The sequence below is a fragment of the Xyrauchen texanus genome, chromosome 28 (genome assembly GCF_025860055.1).
Source record: "Xyrauchen texanus isolate HMW12.3.18 chromosome 28, RBS_HiC_50CHRs, whole genome shotgun sequence".
Classification (NCBI taxonomy): domain Eukaryota; kingdom Metazoa; phylum Chordata; class Actinopteri; order Cypriniformes; family Catostomidae; genus Xyrauchen; species Xyrauchen texanus.
The window spans coordinates 20,274,717-20,280,007 of NC_068303.1; the positions used below are offsets into that span (position 1 = coordinate 20,274,717).

The window sequence follows — 5,291 nt, forward strand, 5'->3', positions numbered from 1 at the left end:
CCCTCGCAATAGTTTGCATGTCCTCGCCTGAGCCTAAAATGGTTGCAAATGTGAACAAAAATAATTGATTATGACAATAATTAAAAATCTATTTGCCACTGGGAACAGTCAGGTTGTGTGCGTTCATATGCGGTTTCATCAGATATCATCTTGTGAGTTATTAAATATATTTTTAGAACGTGCACAACCAGTGTGTCTCACTCTGCTTTTCACCCATTCTGTTCACTCCACCACATGCAACAACAAACCCAGCGCAAGATAGCCGTGAACAAATGACTCTTTTGAACTGGATCTTTTTCATGAATCACCTGAAAAGAACTGGGGGTTAGAACTCTGGAGCCCAGGTTAGCAGTTTGAATCAGATTCACTTTCTCAGCAAATCAGCTATCAGTGAGCTAACAACTGGGAGTGCAGACATTTCAAAATAAGAGTCCCATGTGTATTTCAGGCTTCTTTATAATTAAAAGACCAGTATTGTGTACCAAATTTTTCTTCTGGTAATTATTGATTGGGATTGAAGTAGCACAATAAACTGCATCTGGGATTTCATTCGGTTTGCACTCTTGTAGTCTCTGTGTCCATAACTCTAAGAAAGACTAAGGCAGTATTTTAAAACAATTAAAATATATATATAAAGACAATTGCTAATGAAGACAACACTACTATATGCATACTATACTTTATGTAAATATCTGTAATGTAGATTCTGAAGAGCAGTACTAAATAAAAAAATATTGTATCTCTTATATTTTCTATAAATTATGAAAGGGGTGTGAACATTTTTGAGACAAAAAGGAATGCAAACTTATCTTCTCAACTATATATACTGTTTATTTAACCTTCGATAAATGGGTTATCAGCTGACTTCTTTTTCTTCTGCTTTAAATCTTGTTTCTGAACAGCAAACTAAATCGAGAAAATCTGTTATTTCGTTACTAAAAACAGACATTTGGCTCCTAAATGTTTCAGTTTAGGAGCCAATGGCTCCCAAGTAATTTTTTAGTCTGGAGTATTGAATAGTTTGCGTTTCCTCACAATAAGTTTTGCGTGCCCTCACAGTATTTTGCTTTCCCTCACAATATGTTTTGCGTGCCCTCGCAATACATTTTGCCATGGTTTTACTATAGTAAACATATTATAACCTTCATAATCATACTAAAACACTGACTGCTCTTTTATAATTTAGGAGCATAATTAGTAAATTATGCACTAGTTATTTCCCATGGCTGATTGGTTGAAGTAATCAAGTAATCCGCAAAAATTGAACTGTAATCTGATTAAGTACAATATAAACGGCAATGCAATCCAATTACAAGTACATTATTTTTATAATCTGATTCATGTATCCAGATTAAACCTAATCTGTTACTGTCCAGAATTGGCTATAAGTAAATGTTATATTCACTGTGCACTGTATGTACAGTATGAGTTTGATGCTGGCTTTGTGAGAAAATGTGATTCCTAATGTGGACATGCCGTCCGTGATTGCTGGACTACTGTGTGCATTGTGGTTATTTAATTGTTCCTTATATATTAAAAAACTAATTATGTGCAAACATATTACAAAAATGGTATGACTAAACAGAAAACCAGGAGAAAATGCTATCTGCCATTTAAAACATAAAATGTTATACGTTTACATAGTTAAAGTTTTGTGTGAAATTTTGAGTAAACAATGCTATTTTAGCAATTTTATGTATATGTTATTTACCATATTAAATTGTCTGATAAATCAGCCTATTGGCCTCCCTGGATATCTGCCTCAGTCAATAAAAAAATACCTATATTGGTCAACCACTACTCATTAGATTCTTCATGGTCATTTTAAGGTGTAAAACAATCCGATTATCTTGTTTCCCCAATTTGGTTTAAGTTTAGCATGTGGAAAAAAAATTCGGGGAACAGAGAAACTCCATATTTCATACCAGAAAATCTTAAATGGGTGGCAATCTTGAAGCCAAGGTATGAAATGGAAATTGTTTACTTTCAAATTAGGATCTTTGTTGCACTCACCGAAGATACAAGATTACAATCACATGATATTTTAGCGATATCTGCGACTGGATAATCAACAATTCAAGAGTCTTGGTTCTCAGAATTTCAATTGAAAGTTGACAATGGGCAGATTCTCATGATGATAAAATTAAATAAATGTTGATTACCGAATTAAGATCAAGTGTAGAAAAAAGGGAATATTTGGTCAGCCAGTGGAATGTCCAATGTAAATATTTGTCTATTTAGTAACATATTTTCATATATTTTGTCTGCTTCTGGCCGGAGGATGGATAGATAGAAATTGTGCTAGCTAAACATAGTATGCCATTTATAAATGTACAGTAAATGTTTATTGGTCTTTGACATTAGGCGAAAATTATATTAATGGTGAGCGGACAGTTAGGTGAATCTGCATTTTTGTGCTAAAATTATAAAATAAGTCTTTGTGTTTGTTATATTAAATCTTGAAGAATATGTTGGAATACACCATTTCACAAAATGGCTTTATGAGGTACACCTGTACACCTACTTATTCATGCTATTTTACAATCAGCCAATCATGTGGCAGCAGTGCAGTGCATAAAATGCAGGTACAGGTCGGGAGCTTCAGTTAATGTTCACATCAACCATCAGAATGGACACAAATGTGATCTCAGTGATTTAGACTGTAGCATGATTGTTTGATGGGCTGATTTGAGTTTTTCTGAAACTGCTGATCTCCTGGGATTTTCATGCACAACAGACTCTAGAGTTTAATTAGGTGCTAAAAAATAAAAAAAAATCCAGTGAGTGGCAGTTTTGCGGATGGAAACACCTTGATTAGAGAGGTCAATGGAGAATGGCCAGACTGGTGCGAGCTGACAGAAAAGCTACAGTAAATCAGATAATCACTCTGTACAATTGTAGTGAGCAGAATAGCATCTCAGTGCACAACACATCAAATATTGAGGCGGATGAGCTACAACAGCAGAAGATCATGTCGGGCACTTTATTAGGACCACGGTGTTCCTAATAAAGTGCTCAGTGAGTGTATATAAATGCATTTTTATGTACTTATACAACACATCTCTAATTTATTTGCTATCGAGTTATTAAACATTTGTCTCTCTTCTCCCCAGATTTTACAGGAGATCCGTAATCGCACCATAAGATCAATGTGTGGTCAGAAGAACATGCCTCACAGTGTCTGGTCTCTCAGTCCCCTGCAGAGGAAGACTCTCCTTCAGCACATACTTGTAAATGATGAGCATCGTTTCCTGTACTGCTATGTACACAAAGTAGCCTGTTCCAACTGGAAACGTGTACTGAAAGTACTGAGTGGTGCTCTGGCCAATGTGGACATCAAAGGGAAGATGGATCACTGCACTGACTTGCTCTTCCTTTCGGAATTTTCACCTGACGAGATTCGCCATCGACTACGGCTCTATTTTAAATTCCTGTTTGTACGGGAGCCAATGGCCTGCTTGCTTTCTGCCTATCGCAACAAGTTTGGTGAAATTGAGGCAAACCAGTAAAATATGGAGCAGAGATTTATGACGGTATACAGAAGGCTATGCAAAGGATAAAAGATAGTAGGAAACGATGTGACATTTACCGAGTTTGTGGGTTATTTGCGAGACGAAGATCCTGAGCACATGAACAAACACTGGATGCCCATCTACAACCTGTGCCAACCCTGTGCTATAGAATACAATTTCATTGGCACATATGAAAGGCTGGAGTGATGCAACATATGTGTTGGAACGTGTCGGGGCACCTCAACATTTAAGTTTTCCTGAAAGACAAACATGAAACAAACCTGTTACCGAGGACACACTGAATTATTATCTATGCACTGTGCCACAGAAGATTCTCAGAGCTCCTGCTCAAGTATATATTAGACTTTTCTCTGTTTGGCTATTACCCAACACAACCACTGAATACTGTAGGTATTAGCAAAGACCACTATTTAAAACTAGAAGTAGTCAATCTATCAAATATTCTTTGTGTACATGAGATGCAGTGGTATGTCCACGAGTGGGGCATTTACTTTAAAACATTGAGGTGTGCGCAAGACCATCGTGAGAGTTTTATATTAGTGAGCACAAGCTTCTACCAATTTCCCTTGTAAATGCAATAGTACATTTTGTTTTCATTTAACCATTTTTATTTTTACAAAGTTCAAAACCATGTTTTTACCCAATATACTTTAATAAACCTAAAATAATTATTTATATTAGAGCTGTCGGGACAGATTTTGTGGGAAATTGCATACATACGTCATTTGCTCATGCATGTTCATATCAGATCCGTACACAGAGAAAATAAGCTCTGGCTACTGTAGCACATGTATGGTGTGGGAGTACTATGAAACTGCAAGATTGTTGTCACAACGAACGAGAAAAATTTAGCATGGATCGTTCAAAATGGCGAACCTCCAGGAAATCACTGGAGTAAAAACCCAGAACAGAGCACAGCAAGCAAAAAGGGAAGTGATGGAGTCCGTAATAAAACACAAATCAACATTGTTTTTTTTTCAGAGGTGCCGACAACTCTCGACAACGAGATCTGAAAGTTACTATTTAAAAGTGACACAGAGATGACACACGTCTGTGTGTGTAGTGAAATACAATAATTATACTGTTATCTTTGCAGTATTTTTCTTTATAACGGCGATTATTTATATAAATAAATCATTTAGTCTTAGGCTTGCCAAGGACATGTGAGTCTTGAAATGATGCTGACCACTGGTTGGTAACAACGACAATCCATAAATTAGTTACAATCTTGGTCTATATGGTCGGAATATCCTGCAGTTATAAAAACTTTACAACGTTTGACCTTATCAGACTAACAATCATTGTGTCTAATGTTAACATATGTTGCCTAACTTTTGTAATGTCATTTGTCTCCAGGAAGTCAAATCAACAGCATAAGATATGGCATTTACCTGCTCAGATGACATGTTTTTGGATATCTGTCTTTTCCTTTCTTTTGTCATTGATTTGTCCATTCGGTCCTGAATGCAGTGTACACCGGTGCATTGAAACATTTATCCACACCGAGGAGCAGAGCCGAAGCACAACCAAAACAATGTTCTTCCACAAGACACATGCGGTTTTATTTTTTTAACCGCTAGAGGGCCAAAACTTACATAGTGTAGCTTTAAATAGTACAAAAAGATGAAACATGAAAAACATTCAGGACTACAAAATGTTCTTCACATAAACCAACAAGAATTATATTGAACAATACACAGACTGGCCAGAACAGGATGAATATAATACCCAATAAACAAAGACAGGTCCTTTTAAAAA

At 36.1% G+C, this 5,291-nt stretch overlaps 1 pseudogene; it reads left to right on the forward strand.

The window, feature by feature from the left end:
- Positions 1 to 1,938: 1,938 nt before the first annotated feature.
- LOC127622489 (carbohydrate sulfotransferase 14-like) lies at positions 1,939 to 4,053 on the forward strand (annotated as a pseudogene).
- The last annotated feature ends 1,238 nt before the right edge of the window (positions 4,054 to 5,291 follow it).